Below are 17,041 nucleotides of genomic sequence, written 5' to 3'. Positions count from 1 at the left end.
GCTAAAATATAAATTACTTTTTGGAAAGATGAAAACATGGAATTACTTAATCAATTATCAAATAGCCCATGAAGAACACACGTTTTAAAATTTCATAATATATGAAAAGAGCATATCAGAAAAGTCACAGGAAACTGTATACTTTCAAAGCAGCTTAAACTTACTGTCTGATTGGTTTTGTTCCCACAAATAATAGAATTGTGGGACAATCAGTTTTATCTCAGGTGATCTTCTTGTATACCCCCATTTAAAAAAAATGTACTGCATGTCACCATATGAACTCCTTTCTGGCTTCAAGAATACTGGTATTTGACTGTTCTCGAGTGTATATACTCTCTACTTTATCAACCCGAACTTTCACCATTCAAAATTTATACCTAATCCATGTTTTATAATAAGCTAATTCAAACGTCAAACACTCCTCTCTACTACTATTCACATAAGAAAGGACATTTTGAGCCTCCACAAAAGGGATATGCTAAAATAATTTTGCAAATGCTATACATTTTTAAACAGTGAAAACTTTTATCGAAGAGCTGACTTGAATGTAGTGGCATGAATCAAGGCCATACATGGGGATAGAGTTATTTCAAAGTACCCAAACCTAATCTTTTTATGAAAGAAAACCCAAAAGCTTTCCTTTGAATTCTCTTGTTGAGTATGTTGAAAATGACTCATTTTCAGGGAGAAAGGTGTTCAGCTGCCTATCCTTGTCGGTACAGAAAACATTTCCTGATTTTATTATCAGAAGTGCCGTTGCCACTATACACACATGTGCTTCCCTTTCTTGTCGTACGTTTCTGATTCAATGAAAAAAATCACTTTCCTGAAGTCCAGATACTTTCTCTTATGAGATAAACCTATCCTTTAATTTGACAATCAACACTTTTAGCTTCAAACGTGATTTTCTCCAAGCACTATTAAATATTTAACTACATAGTAGTTGTTAAATAATAGCTATTTAACAACAACCATGACTAGGTTGTTCCCTAGGTTCTCAGACACTATGATTGGGAAATATTTTTAGGGGACCTCTTAACTCATTAGATGTTAAATCACTTGCTTGAGACTGACTGCACCAAGCTTGTAATCTAGGTCTGGGAAAGCCTGGGCTTTCAGAACAAGTAGCAATCATCAAGGTAGCTCTGCCTTTGTTCATCTGATTTATAATGTTCTTACCTTGGTACCAGGAATTTAAGTAATTAGATCAATAATTGTGTCACAAGCCCTTGAAGGGATTAACTCTTTTTTCAGAGTGAAAATATGCAATTGAAATAAACTAAAATACTTGAGCTTATTTCATCCTACCTCAGTCCTGAATAACAGCTGTGCACATTTACAAATCTGAAATAGGAAGGACTATCTTTGTGCAAAACATGACAATGATTACATGGATTGCTCCTGTATAATATGTAATTGAATAAAATGAATGCTATTCTTCCTCACAAGTGTTTCTCCTGACAATTGTTGTCAGGGGACAGTGTTACACTTATGTAGGAGGAGCCAGGTAGAAATTGATTTCTACCAGAGAGCTCTTGATTGTTCCATATGTTTTTTTTTGGGGGGGGAGACTCCCAAATCCATTATTACTTAGAGGAATATGTGACAAAGTTTGGATTCTGAATGTCCTTTGGTGGTTACCATAAAGGACAAAGGAGAGGTATATAAGCCAAGAGAAGGGACACATGAGTGTTGGTAAAGAGGAATAGTATTATATAACCTGTCTAGATGTTCCCATTTGGATCTTCCTCATGGTAGAAACTTAAACGTCTGTAAACACCGTGCTATAAACTTTTAAGAAGCCAGGCAGAATTAGGACTACACAGATACACAGAGAAACATTGCGAAGAAGAAGAAGAAGAAGAAGAAGAAGAAGAAGAAGAAGAAGAAGAAGAAGAAGAAGAAGAAGAAGAAGAAGAAGAGGAGGAGGAGGAGGAGGAGGAGGAGGAGGAGGAGGAGGAGGAGGAGGAGGAGGAGGAGGAGGAGGAAGAGGAGGAGGAGGAGGAGGAGGAGGAGGAGGAGGAGGAGGAGGAGAAGAAGAAGAAGAAGAAGAAGAAGAAGAAGAAGAAGAAGAAGAAGAAGAAGAAGAAGAAGAAGAAGAAGAAGAAGAAGAAGAAGGGAATGAGGATGATGGGGAGGAGGAAGAAGGGGAGGGGAGGAGGAGGGGGAGGAGGAAGAAGAAGAGGAGGAGGAGGGAAGAGAAGGAAAAGAAGAAGAAGGAGGAGGAGGAGGAGGAGGAGGAGGAGGAGGAGGAGGAGGAGAAGGAGAAGAAGAAGAAGGAAGAAGCAGTAGCAGAATCCAGCATTCCTGGGTAGAACAGAAGCCTGGCCAGAGGAACTAGAGTTTCAGGTCATGAAGTAGGAGGGGGAAGTCAGATTTCAAAAAACTTATGGGCCACGGTACTGGTTTTGATTCCATGCAGTGTATTTTGGGAAGCAATTATAGAGTAAGGCTGTGTAGGTGAAGGCAGGGAAGCCAGGAGACCTGTTCAGGAAGAATCTATGTTATTTTCAAATTTACTAAACAGACATGACCACAGTGGATGCACAAAGGACAAGGAAGTAACTATAGAATGGGCTAAACATGTCATAGTTCAACAGAACAAAAGGAAACATTTCCCAGGGAAATAAACCAATGCAATGGAAGAAGCGCTTGTCTAACTATTTTCTTTTTTAATTTTATTTCTAAGATTTCATTGTTCTTAATTATTTTTTTAGTTTAATAGCATTCTTTTTATTTCTATTATTTTTTAGATTATAATAAAATCTCACCATTTTCACCTTCCTTTTCTTACCTCAAGATCCTCCCATAATCCTTCCTTGTTCTCTTTCAAATTCTTGAACTCTCTTTTCATATATTCCACTTTACTTTACAGATGCAAAGTTAAGTATAAAATAGTTAATTAGCCTTTAAGTAAATTTATATGCCTTTGTATCTTTTTTTTTCACTAAAATTTTTTGACTTCTGAGAAAAATAACTGTGGCTTTAAAAGTCAATATGTTAATATATTTTCTTTTTATTAGTTTTAAAAACTAGTACACAAAATAATGATTTCACTGGGGATTTTTATACATATTTTATATATGTTGTTATCAATGAGCTTTTTTCCATCTCTCCTTCTGCCCATTCCTCCTCATGGTGATCCTCCCCTAAATAACTACTTTATACCTTCATGGAGAGCCTAATTTTTTGATATGACAAATGTATTATTTACTTCCTTGTCTTTAAACCTAAGTAAAATAACAACAAAATATAATAAATACAAAAACCATAAGCTTAACTGAATGGGAGGAGACCCCTTATCATACAGCATATTCTGTCATATTTCTGGAAGGCAGTAAGACTTAAGTTCTTAAGGGAATATGAACTGGAAAGGAAGAGGATTCTCCTCTGAAATATACATAGAAATCATGGAATGAAAGGCTTGTTACCTGATTTTAATCTGTATTTAATCAATAGAAACTATTTAAATGATTCAAAATCATTGTAGAATGAGTAAAAAATACAGTTTATTCTTGACTTACAAATATACTTTCAGTGTCATGTGTAACATATAAAAGTTCAGAAGTACTGAGTCCAGCTAACAATCTACACATTACTAAAACACCATTTTTAGATATATAGGCACACCCCAGTTTTTAAAGTGAGCCTCCCATCTTTATCTTAAAGGTGTTGTAGTGTAGATCACATTCATGGCAATGAAGCTGTTAAACGGTGAATTCAGGATTCGATCCAGCACTTTATAGCTCGAGAAGCATGTCACCTACCTCATTATGCCAGCTTACGAATGTCACTATTTTGATATTTGTGTCTAGAAACAGATAAGAGAGATTGTGTGACAGGGATTGGGGTAGACAAATAGGAAGTAAAGAATATACTTCTTTTTTTTACAGATTTCATATTTTATTTTTTAATTAATTTAGTTATTGCAAACTAATTTTTAACATTTATGAATATAAGTTAAATTTAAACATATACTTAAAATTTAACAGAACATTTTAAAGCCAGAAATCAAAAATGATTAAATAATATTAGTAAGGGTTTTTCCAGGATGTACTAACATTCAGCATGCTGGATGGCTTGTTTACTCAGTATTACTATTAAAAGACCATGAAGGCTAAATACTATTTAAATTTGCCTTTTGAAGTGCAGAATTATTCTCCATATATTAACAGACTTACATTTTCAAACTTTAAAAGTTTCTATGGCAATGCCCATATTATTCGCAAGTATGTCAAGGATGAAAATTTCAGGCCTAAAACAATGAAACAAAAATAATGGAATCTATACAATTCAAACTGCTGGAAGATTTTTGTCTTTTGTCCTGTCTGGATTTAGATTCTGAGAACACAACTGAAGAGAATAGTCCATTATGCAATATGCTTAACACTAGGAATAAAGGGCCTTCCTGTGTAGAGGACTTAGAGTCCCAGGAAGAGAGAATAAGATTACATAATAGCAAAGACAATCATCTATATTTAAACAAGAATGATATACTTATGACCCATGTCCTCCTCTGAGTATGTGTTTTATTAAAATTAGTAAAGACTGGTAAGTACAGTCAAAATGGAACTTTAGGACTTATACCTTATAAAAGATCAAATAAGCCTAACCTTCAACAAAGCAAACAAAAACCCAGGCATGATATTTAATATATATTTAAATAAACACAAACAATTACAAAAAAATCTCAATGGCTAAAGTTTAATACTGAGCTGGCCAAGGAATTTCCCACGTTAATCTGAACAGGAAAATCCCAGTGTACGGGGTAGAAACATGTAGAAAACAAGAACAGAGATGTCCAACATAACAGAAGCTATGGGAAATCTGGCTCAGGTGTTCAGGTTTTTTTTTTTTTTACTGATTATCTACATCTGGTATGCACTTCCCATTCTGCCTGTTCTGTATCTTATGGCATCTCCTCCAACATTCCTCCTTCTCTTTCCCAGCATTCTCTTGGTCTGGTTCTGCCGCCTAACCTTATCCTGCATAGCCATAGGCCAATCGGCTTTTTATTAACAACGAGAGTAATACATATTTACAGTGTATAAAGATTTTTCCACAGCAAGCAGCAGAAAATTTAAAAATCTGGATTATGGAGATATCTGAACAGTGGCTGATGATGTAGGCATCACTGTAAAGAGAGGAGCAATCAGCCCAGGTAGTAGGACATGGATCTTTTGGTAATATGCCCAGGACTGGGAGACCTAGATGGCTGTAGATTTGTTCTTAGTTTTGAGAGAACCTCAAATAAGTTATAGATTTCTATAGTATCTATGTTAGCTACAAAGAAGCATAAGCTATAAGCACTCTCACCGGTACTGGATGTGCTCCCCTTTCTCCTCTTCCATACCTAGTCTGTTACTATTTACACTCTTGAAATTAGGCTAATATGCAATGTCATCCAGAAGAGTGCTGAATAGTTCTAGCCTGAATCTGGAGCATTTAGTCCAAGTCTGCCCCCAGTGAATATTGGGTCAATAAAATCAGTCACTTAATTTTTGTTCTGTTTTGAGACAGTCATTTGGTTTTAGCTCCAGTTGAATTTAAGCTTACTGCATTCACTCATGCTTGAATTGTATTTGTGTGTTCCCATGCCTGGATCCTTTTCTTAATTTTGAAAATGGTACATATTTATATTTTCACAAGATATTAAATAATATGCAATGTACCAGGCTATAAAATTTTTCAGCAACAATTTTCACAAATAGAATATAATTTTTAGATTAAGAAATAAACTTTGGGTCAATTCGGAAACACAAAGAGAAGCTGGGAAAGAATGTTAAGAAGAGAAAATATAAGGAAAAGGATAGTGTAAGCCTAGAAATTAATAGACTAGACATCTGCATTTAGAATGCACCTAAGGAAAAAGAAGTCCCAGGAGTGGACTGAGAAAGAACAGCTAAGAAACCGCAATGAACTTTACAAGAAGAGCAATATAAAAAAACCCACTGTTAACAGCTACACATCTCAATTCTAGAGCTTGATTGTGAATTTTAAGTCTGTCCTTCACTTCCCTGTGTTTCTCTGAAAGAAAACAGAATTGGGCTTTGTATTATTGCTCAGTAAGCAAATACATCAGAAGTGTTTGATTATTATTGTTGCTGATAAATTACCTGAATACCTCAAAATAATTTCATAAACAGAAAGATCTTACAGAATGAAAGCAATCATTGTTACAAACCCAGGCCCTGTGTCTGATTTAAAAGCCAGTGGGACATCTGCTTGGCTGATACCATAATTGGCTACCAGCCTGTTGTTTTGCTAGAAGAGGGACCTTATGTCCTGTGGATATTATTTGCTCTTAGTCCAGGGGGACCTAAGTTTCCATTAGATTACAAGTTCTATACACATCCAAATGTGTGTAAAGCTCTTGCAGCATCTTTAAAAATTTATTCTTGGTGTTTTTCAAGTACTGGGTTTCGACTTCCCTGTGGTTCTTGGACTGAAAGAATTATCTTCTTGGTTCTAGCTTTAAAGGTGCCTTTTATCTTGGTATATTGTATTGTGAAGTCTTCCAATGAGAAAAAAACTAAACAGTTCCACAATCCTCCTCAGTACTGATTAAGGGATATATACATATTCATGTATATAAGTTTATTATATATTTTATTGTATGCTAATGTATTTATAATTATTAATTTGATGGCTAAATATTCTACAGCCAAGACCTGTGCTAAAAATATTTGTTTATAGGCTACAAATATGAGGATATTTCAAATTATCTCTAGATTACTTGTAATACTCTAGTACAAACAAAATATAAACTCCTAAATTATTTATAGAGATAATAAAAAGAAAATGTCTGTATACTTTTAATACAGATTAAAATTTTATTCAAACCATTTTCATGTGGTGTTGGCTTGGTTTGCAGTTGGAAAGCTGAAGTCACCAAGGACTGATAACCTCATGTTCCAACATTACTGTTCACTTGTGTTCTTATCTGACTAAATTCAGTTTATTTGCTTGTTCACTTATCTCATTTTCATCCAGAAAATGGTATTTCAGCATTTGATCTGTGTTAGCCACCGTAGCTCAATGTATGTTCATGGTTACCCAAAGAGATTTCGACAATTCCATATAAGACTTTTTAATTAACCTCATACTTTCTCTCACGTCATTGTACAAGCAAAACCCTACTGTGCCTTCAAAATTCATTTTTGAAAGAATAAAATCCATTCTTGAATCTACTTTTTATCAAGTTACCCTCCACTTATGAGTAGCTGCCTGTCAGGCTTTTCCCCATCCATTTCTTCCTCTCTGTATCCACCATCATTGTTCTTATAGGCTTTCTCAATGAAACTCAGATTTCATTATGCATTTATCAGAGTACTTCAAATGCCCAAGTTATTTCAAGCCTTCTTCTTGTTCCTATGGTAGGAATAATTCCTACAGATCCCGTGTCATCTTTTCTTACTCCTTCTTGTTCTCGCCCATTCTGATTTTCCTTCTGCCTTTAATGTTTGTGTCTTTCATCCTCTTTCCTCTTCATGGTTCACTGTTTTTACTGGCCCTTATTTTTAAATACTTCCTTAATTGTTTGCTCATTAATACCTATTTGCTTTTATACCTCAGTTCATTTCACTCCTGTGTAAATAAATACAAGATATTTGTTTGTAGATGTGCATTCACTGAATAGTAAAACAGATGCACAAGTCTTAGCATCTAATTTATCACATAAAATAACAGATTCATATGTACAGAATCTTAATATAAAGAAAGGACCATCCATTTCAAAAAGGATAAATATTTCTTCGGGCTTCACTGTGTTATGCAAATTTTGGTGAGGCTTTTGTAGTCGGTGAAGATGATAAAGGAATAGAGGATTAAATAAAATATGAAGGTTATTGACATATTAAGCTTTGGGGAACTTAATAGAAATTTATCTTAATAGTATGGATTTCCTTCAGGCTCCATTCTTAATAGTGAGCAAATAGGAACCAATTTCTTCTAAATCCAATATTTTACAAACATGTTACTGTAATCTTTAAACGTACATATAATGTCACATGTATTTTTGTACAATAACTAAATCTGCCTAGCTAATATAGGTCCTTTCTTACATGCTACCCGTGTGTAATAAAAGTGTGGAACTTCCCTTTTAACATTTTTCAAGGGGGAAATACTTCAAAGCCAATTTTATGGCATACATTGAGAATGAGGCAGGAGAATTTCTGCGAATTTGAGACAAACCTGGTTCACATCGTGAGTTCCGGGCCAATGTGAGCTACAGTGTGAGAAACTGTTTCCAAATTATAACCCTCCACCACCAAGAAAAGAATTAAGTTTGGAGAGTGAGTCGCAACGAAACCTTTGGCTTCATTTGATGTTTAGAAAAAGACAGTGCATGTGGTAGATTTGAGAACGAGCTAGGCAGAGAAATGTAAAGCAGAACACCTGGCATCTATCAGGAAGATGTTCTCTATCAGGAAGATGTTCCTTAAGAGTGGCAGCTTTGAGCGACACCATCGATTCCATGCTAACAAGGAAATAAAGCTACAGATAATCCCAGGAGGAATTTACTGATATACTTAGTTCTAAATTAGCCATCAAATGTTTTTCTGTGGCTAACACACACAAGAATTATGGGCTAATGTAAGTTATAAGAGTTAATCAGAAGACTGAGATATTAGGCCAATCTGTTTATAATTAATGTAGACCTCTGTGTGATTTTTGGGGGGACTTACTGACTGCAAAAACCAGACAGGGCAGAAAACTCAGTCAACAATTTTATATGCAAAATCATGTTTTATTAGTAATGTAAGAGTCATAATGTATTATATTTGGGAATATAACATTCAAACTTCACATAGATGATTCTTTCTACTATCGTGAAAAAAGTGAGCCCCTGAAGTCATTACCACTTGGTTACCCCTCCCATCTTTCACCTATCACAACTCAGGTTCCACTTGGGGTGCTGTTACCAGAACTGCCCTTCCAGGTCCCAGGTCAGAATCTTACACAAGCTGTCAGGAGTTTTACACATACATGAAAGAAGACAGAGAACCCCTACAATTGTGGACTGCAGCCTGTCTTTTTGTGTTTGTTTAGATATGATGCCTTATATATATATACCAGGTGAGTTCCTGGTATCTGAGCACTTCTCCCTGGGGGACGTGGTTGTGCTTTTCCTAACTATGCCTAAACAAGAATAAGTGAAGAAATAAATTAATTAAAACAAATAATCGATCCTTGTTATTGTTCATAGGATGGCTCGTCTGATACAATTAAAGGGCAGGTGAAATTAATGTTTGACATGTAATTATGATACAGTCAAAATTGCATATGTTAGACACATAGACGAACTCCTTTTTAGCACTATCAATATTTATGTATTTATAGTTTATTTTCTGTAGAATGGGCTTATAACTATGAGGTAGATTGGATAGGCTCATTTGGGGTAAGGAAACAAAATGGTACTATTTGTTACTGGAGAGTTTCCCATAAAACATGGAACTCTATGCCCTGTCTTTCCCTTAGTATCTTCCTCGACCTTTCTAGAGTAGTTACTAAATGAAAAATACTTAGCATTTGAAAAGAAACAGAGCATTGTACAACCTGACTTTGTTGGCCTTTCCTGGCCTCTCTGTTTAACTAGGGGGAAATTCTTAATGAATGGATTTTTTTAATAAACTGGTGATGTGTGGGTAAAAACACGCCACTGTATTATCAGAGTTTGACTTTAATCACAGGATTCATTCAGATTGAGGGCCATGCTTGATTCACGTACCTACCAACAGTATTCAGCAAAACTCACTTTAAACCGACTGCAGGAAACCACCAAGAGATCTTAAATAACAGTAATTCAAACCTAAACACCGCAGTAATGTGTGGTACAGTCTTACTCATTAATTAAGTTAAACAAGAATGACCAAACTATAAGTAGAAATAAGGGAAAACATACGAAGAAAGCTTACCACACAGACATTCACATTTTAGGGACTGATAGGTAATATGAAATAACTTCCACTCGTGACTGGAGCAAAACCCTGTTTGTTGATTAAACCATGGCGAACTGCTGTTTTACGCTTGATCAGGAATAAACAAAACAAACAAACAAACAAAAACCAAGACTATCTCTGTCAGAGCAAATGAGAATCATGAGAAGCAAACCTACCTGTAATCCTGGGTCATTTTGAATGTCTGTGTTTTATAAGCTCAGCAACTATTTCTCGCGCGACATAGAAAGGTTTCAGCAGGAAGAGGATTAAGGGTTTTATTTACCAAAACTGAGGCACAAAATGAGGGTGATTTTTCACGTTAGCTTTCGTTTCATTTGGCTCAGGTGTCAGCGTCCTATATTTATCTCCTCTCCGGCCTGTGTCTGTAGTACTGGAATGCTCGCGATGTCAGTGGCTGTCAGATGTCAGGATAGCCTGGAGGACAAATGAATAGTTGAGACCCTGTGTCTCCTCCCAGAGTTCTCAGCTGCTGGGCTGTGGGTCTGGTATGTTTACTTTCTGTGCCTCCTTCAACCGTCTCCCTGAAGCAAATCTTAAAATGCTCAGACGGCAAGCAAGCTCTTCTAGAAGCTGGTGAGCAGAATTATTTTTATTTAGGAGTGTAACTGTGTCTTTGTAGTTGATGAGCTGTTATCTATGAAACAATAACGTGAACTCTCTGAAATTATAGTGTATGCTATCTGAAACAATAATTTAATATGTAATGCTTTTGTTAAGAAGCTTATTTGCCTGCAACTAAGAAGACAAAGACAAAGACAATTTAATTTTGAACCCTTCAATTTTAGATTAACAAATCTCCCAATTTATTCTATAAGACTTCCCCTTTAGAATTTCATATCTCATTTTTTGGTTATATGAGGAAGCAAAGTTCTTACCAAATTTCAGTTGAAATACTTATTTCTGTATATTTTCAAAATTTACTTCCCACGCCTAAATCTTATTTCATACCACAGTGAAATATGTTTATGTTTTAGGCTTTCTAGAATATGATCTTTTGATCCTATAACTCTAAAACAATGAATTTAGAGTCTTTTGCTTAAAGGTCACAGAAATGGTTTTTAAAACACAGAGTAGAAACTGCAGGAGCTTTGTGGAGATGCTCTGACATGTTTTCTGGTTTCCAGTCACCACGAACATAATACACAAAAGTCATGGAAAGCTTCACACTCTTAGCTCGGGAAACTAGAAGACTAGGAAAGAAGGGTTTCCACACACGAAAGTACGGATCACTGGTGATCGCGTAACCTTGTCCAGTGTTCCCCAGACATCTTCTTCATGGGTCAGTGGAAGATTTGATTGCGCAGCAGATGCTTTTCTAATGGTGTGCTTCATATAAAGAAATGCAAATAATTCTAGAGTAGCAATTTTTCATAACGTAAAACTAGCTGGGTGCTTAATTGGTTAAATATCGGCCACTACTGACATGGTAATTGAGTCTGACTTTCCGGTCTATTTTGAAAAAAAGTTGGACTGAATTAGATGTGCGTCTTTACTGGGAAACGTCACTGTCGCTGACTTTTGTCCTGGAGAATGGCTGTATGGGATGAGGCTTATTACTTCTGTGTAAGGAAGTCCGGCTGATTCTTACAAAGGTGTAGATGTCTTTATCCCTCTGTGGGAGAGAACTCCAAAATATGAAGGACTCTGGATCAAATGAAGACAAACAGGCCACCTGCTTTCTTCTCAGGTATATCTAAAGAATAAGAGTGGATTTGTGGATCAGCGAAACTTCTTTGAGCCTGAGAAGAGGAAGGAGAAATAGCTCCAAATGATGTACTTCATAAGCACTAATTATGTGAAATTGGATCCACACATAAAGGGCAAGGACCACTTTGCAATGGAATGGTGTGAGAGTTTAGAAAAGAGATCAAGTGCTTGAGGAGAGGAAAACAATTTCACATTGGAAAAAGCAAAATGACAAATTCTAGGACTCAGAAGACGGCTGTTAGAGGGGAAAGGTGTCTCAAGGGCTGTAAAATTAGTTCCAAAGGTAAGTGTAGGGTCACCCCGAGAATGACAGAGAAACAAATACTATCAGAGGATCAATGTAACCGTGTTTCCCTGCGCTTCTCGAGCCAATTCTTCTTCAAGAGGACTACTTAGACATTTAATCAGACATTCTTAGTATTGGAAAATTTACCTTCATAGTTACTTCTGTCGGCTTAGAAAAGTTACAATATTTACAATGAACAATTCTTGAAAATTGAGGGCCTTCACAGATCTGCACCAAATCCTTTGTGTATATATTGCGGCTTCTACAACTTCGAGTTTAGTGTTTTTACGAGGTTCACGAATATGTGAATGAGTGAACCTGTTTCCCATGCCTTCTCTTTTCACCTTTCTGTTTGTTGTTTTTTTTCCAAATTCTGATATGTTACTTTTTGTTTTATCTTTATACTGTAATAAATTAATTATATTTTAATTATCATTCCTTAGTATCTTGTTTGTTTTCTTTTAAAGAGCACGAGAAAGGGATTAGATATTGATGGGAGGGGAAGTAGGGAAGAATAGGGAGAAGTAGAAGGAGTGGAAAGTAAAATCAGGATTCATTATGGGAGAAAAAAAGTCTATTTCCAAAAAAAAAGGAAAAATGTTAAGAAAAAAGAATTCCTGTAACTTGAAATAGGAAAAGATGTTTGTGGTTTCCTGTGTTTTCATGTTAAAGACTGTTGGGAGAGAAGCTGTAGTATGCATTAGTTTTTACACCTGGGTCCTAAAGCGTGTTTAGTCCTTGAAACCGTTCCTGCAAGCAGTCTGTGAAAACAGGAAATAGTCACGAACCCTAAGTGCACAGGGAACATAGAAGGAATTATAAGTTCAGGAAACAGTTCTACTATTTCTGTTCTTTTGTGCAGAACAGAGCGTGAGACAGTGAAAGCATGTATGAAGGACCAGCAGTCTGCTAGAGATTGTTGACACCTTTGGTCGCTTGTTTGGAGACAGAATCTCAAATATCCAAGCATGTCCTTAAACTCACTGTGTAGGTAGGGGAGGGTGAATTGAATTAATGATCCTCTTCTCTGTCTCCCAACTGCTAGTACAGCCTTATAAACCCTTTTACATGGCCCTGATGATCAAACCCAGGACTTCATGCATGAATGCCACATAATCAGTCTAGCAAGTGGTCCTCAGCCCCAGTAATCTTTTAAGGAGAAGAACAGGGTAAATTCTATTTTATGTCTTTTACAAAATGGACAATGTGCAAAAAAATAGCAGTTTTACTTAGCTGCTTTGTAATTCTCTACTAAATAGTTGAAGATGTTTTGTGATGTACCCAGAGACCTTTGACACAGAAGCACTGGTATACAAAAGAAGAAATGGCAGGAAATTGCCAGGATGATGGAAGGGACATATGAGACCACTTGGCTGCATTCACCAAAGACCAGGGCATGATCTCCTAGGAAGAGACTGCTTTGCCATTCAGTGATTTTAAGGTTTAAACGTGGACTAAGGACAACTATAATCATTATTTCTGTCCTTGATATGCCTTTTCTTCAAATGTGTCAAGTATAAATTTTAACGGTCCTGTCAGATTTTTGTAGCAAGTTCAAAAATGTATCGGGACACAGTGGACAAGTTGTTCTTTGCACTTTCATCAGGAGACTCGGGCAGGAGGATCACTCTTACAGGTCACATCCTGGACTAAACAGTGAAACTGTCTGAAAGAAAGAAATAAAGCTACCATCACCACAAAATCGACTCGTAATTATTTTGTCATGTTTAAGATGTTGTTTAAATAAGGTCATTCAATTTGATTGCAATTCACTTAGAGATCAGTTTGTCCTTTGGGGAAAGTTAGTTCCACGCTGTAGGTAATGTAGTCAATGCCAACTCAAGGCATTTGCTTCATCTCATCCAGGAAAGTTGAGAAATGATGTAATAAAAGCAGCTTATTTGGTTCAGTAGCTCCATGGTATAGAACCGCAAGCACTAAATGAACAAAACTGCCTTTCTAAGATGTGAGATGATGAGGAAAACATAAAACAGCAATATTTGTTGGGATAATTGTATTTAGATTCACCCATCCATGAATGAGAACTAGCTAGGTGTCAATTTTAGACAGCAGGGAACACTGTTAAACCATATTGTCCCCTTATAAGGAAGCTGTATCTTTTTAGAAGTTTTCAGTTTTGTTCATACAGAATGAAACCTTCTGATGTAATTAATAAATAAAACCAAAGCATTAATAATGAATACTTAGGAAGCATTTACCAGGATTTCTCCTACGGCTCCCATAAACAGTGGAACAGTCTGCTGAAGGAAAAAAAAAAGGATCAAACAGGCAATAGACATAGTTAAGAAAGTAATAAAAGAAGGGGAGGAGGCAGAATTGCTTGCTTTCTTGCCTGTTCAGATGTAGGCCTTATCCTTACCATGCTAGCCAACCTGTAGAGCAAGATTGCTTTGTGCTTCAGAATTGCATGGCCACACATACAAGAATGTGTAGTATTGCTCAGAGTTGGACTTCTGGCTGAAATAAAAGGCCCATAAAGGCAAGGTCCTTTGAAGTCTCTCTTGTAAGAATGAGCAGTGTTTCAGTGGCAAGTGCCCTCAAAATGGATTCCTAATTATTTAAAAATATTATAACTAAAAGTTTTTTATCTTAAATGTCCACTAAGGACTATGGCCGCAAAGTAATCATTTGAATAATTTAATAATTAGCTTCTTTCACCTCATGTTTCACAGCAACCTGAGAAAGATCCATGCATGTGATCTATAAATCACAGAGCTTTGTGAAATGTTTTTAATGAAATATGGGCTTAGGTGTTGTTAAAGATTATCACCACCTATATCAGGACCCTTATCCATCATTTTTTCCTAATTTGGTTGTTTCTTTTGTTGATGTTTATCCATCTGCTTTCAGCTTTGCTTCTCAAAATGAAACAGATCATCCACTCAGAAAATGAGTTCTAAGATAGATGAGAAGATTGCTCTATATATTTTTTTGTGTGTGATTCTTAATGAAAACCCAGTTTCTGGAAATTCTTCAGTGACTGAGTCCACGAAGCTCATTCATTTTGCCCAGGAATGATGTCTGACTCCTTTTTTCCACTTGCAATCAAGACATAGACAGTCTTCTGTGTTCAGTATCCTAGACTCTTTTTACTACACGCACCTTCCTTAGGATACAATCAATGGAAACACTGAACACTTTATTTCCCATTGTTTGCCCAAAGATCTTCTTGAGGAGTTATTAAATTTCCCCCTGCCTCGTTGTGTTTTCTCATGCTTTTATTTTAGGAATGACCACAATTCATACAGTCAATGCTCTTTCAGGCGTGACCACATTTTCCTCGACGTAGTGCCTATGCCTGACTAATCAGAGAGCTCCAGCTAGCACCTGTTGATTTCCTTTCTTGGTTTTATGTCACTATTGGAAGAGAAGGGAGAGTTTACCCTTGTGTCTTCTCTGCTTCTGTATGTGGCAACCTTGCCCTGTAGTCTATGACAGTGTAGTGCAAAATATTTTGTTTTTGTCAACAAACACCAGGAAAAATAAGCATAAACAAGGGAAAAGAAAATCCTTGCATTGAAAGACAAACAAAACAAAAAGTAGTTGACCACAAGTATCCCATTACCTTCTCCAGGCCATTAATATTCCTCTTGAGTGTCCAGGATGACATTTTGCCTTCTTCTCAATTCTGCCACACACAGCGTCTGTACATAGTAACAGGGGGAGCATTTCTGAAGGTGAAGTTCTGTAGAGTAAACAAAAGCAACTGAATCGACTTGAATGCTCTTTCATCCAAAGAGAAGAATGCTTAGTGTTCACTTTCCAGGGCACAGCAAGGAATCTGAGTTTGTTTCCTAGTATTTTGATAGAAATCCACTTTTGGCTATTCCCTTAATGTTCACATTTTATTTTACTGCAAAGTTATCAAACATTAGAAGTGGAGATGGCTCTTCAAAGAATTTTAAATCAAAGTCTACTGACCTATGCAAAGGACTCAGACTAATAGACATTCAATACACTTATACAGATTTGGTGAGGAGAGAGTACCATTTCCTTTCCAATTTTCAGATTTTCTAGGTCTACCCCTTTATAACTATTATCTTCTAAGGGACCTTATCAAAGTTCATTGTTTGATCTACTTCTTGTAGCTATAATCTAATGTTGTGCTCATATATCTCTGTGTCTAGTGCTCGAGTTACAGATGCAAATACTCCACACATTGACTTAAAACTATCTAAACTCTTTCAACATACATGCTTGCCTCTCTGCTATTTTATAGTGACTATGGTTTCATTAAAAATATGAGAAATGTTCCTCCCTAAATCTTTGTGACTTATTTTATTTAAATCTGTCCTAGGTTTTAGTAAAATATCTGCATATAAATTTTATTCTTTTATTATAAATAAATGGGTAAAATATGCTTACTTGCCCCTATTAGATAACCCCATTAGATTCTGCTAACCATTTTGATATGATTTGTATTGAATGGAAATCATTATGAATTATCTTTTTTTATTCCTATCTCATATATGTTTAAGCTGAGACATTCCAAAGTCCCAGGTCTGTGATTTGTGGCATATAGTAAAATCTGTACTGTCTCTTTTTTTTCACAGTAAAATGTGGGCAATAAATGTCTATCTTTCACAAGGTAGTTCTAGAAAATTAATAAGTAAATTGACATAAGTAATATGCCAGTGACTTTCATGTGATAAGAGATTTTAATAGCATAAATACAAAATTTTACACTGATTAAAAAGTACTATGTACTATTACTGTTTTAAATGTCTAAACAGAGTAATTAAGTGACTGACCCAGGATTCTGCAGCTAGAAAAGAAGTGTTCATCTTAAACTCAGACGGGACTAACCTGTCTCCCAACTTTTCCTCTCTCTGTCAGCGGTACCTTCTCTTATCTTTTTAGTCAGTCCCAAATCCTGGGGCTCGTTTTTGATAATGACCTACCATGACCCAGTTATCTCTTTCACTGTCTTAGTGTCCCCTGACCTACCCATATTTCTGGAATCTTTCGCATATTTTCTTCCCGTACCCTCTGGCTAAGTGAGCTATGCTTTTCCTTCCTAGATCCATTAGTAGCTTCCTCTGCACATACCTGCAGCTGTTTCCCC

At 36.1% G+C, this 17,041-nt stretch overlaps 1 protein-coding gene and 1 long non-coding RNA gene across 6 annotated transcripts in view; one reads left to right on the top strand and one right to left on the bottom strand.

Moving 5' to 3' along the window:
* LOC142840042 (uncharacterized) overlaps positions 1 to 10,460 on the bottom strand; it is a 33,561-nt gene extending 23,101 nt beyond the window's left edge. The window contains exons 1-2 of one of the 3 annotated variants that reach the window (XR_012908874.1): positions 10,118 to 10,460; positions 3,768 to 3,811 (exon numbers count right to left, since the gene is read on the bottom strand). This is a non-coding gene — a long non-coding RNA (uncharacterized LOC142840042). The remainder of the gene's footprint in view (positions 1 to 3,767; positions 3,812 to 10,117) is intronic. The other 2 variants (XR_012908873.1, XR_012908872.1) reach the window with 2 other exon arrangements.
* Positions 10,403 to 17,041, top strand: part of Cd36 (CD36 molecule (CD36 blood group)) — a 78,492-nt gene continuing 71,853 nt past the window's right edge. For 2 of the 3 annotated variants that reach the window (XM_075956515.1, XM_075956522.1), the window contains exon 1: positions 10,403 to 10,535. The gene's annotated coding sequence lies outside the window, so the exon portion shown is untranslated. The remainder of the gene's footprint in view (positions 10,536 to 17,041) is intronic. The other variant, XM_075956514.1, reaches the window with a different exon arrangement.

The sequence above is a fragment of the Microtus pennsylvanicus genome, chromosome 22 (genome assembly GCF_037038515.1).
Source record: "Microtus pennsylvanicus isolate mMicPen1 chromosome 22, mMicPen1.hap1, whole genome shotgun sequence".
Lineage (NCBI taxonomy): Eukaryota > Metazoa > Chordata > Mammalia > Rodentia > Cricetidae > Microtus > Microtus pennsylvanicus.
The sequence above is the reverse complement of the archived record's forward strand: the minus strand, read 5'-3'. Positions and strand labels throughout refer to the sequence as shown.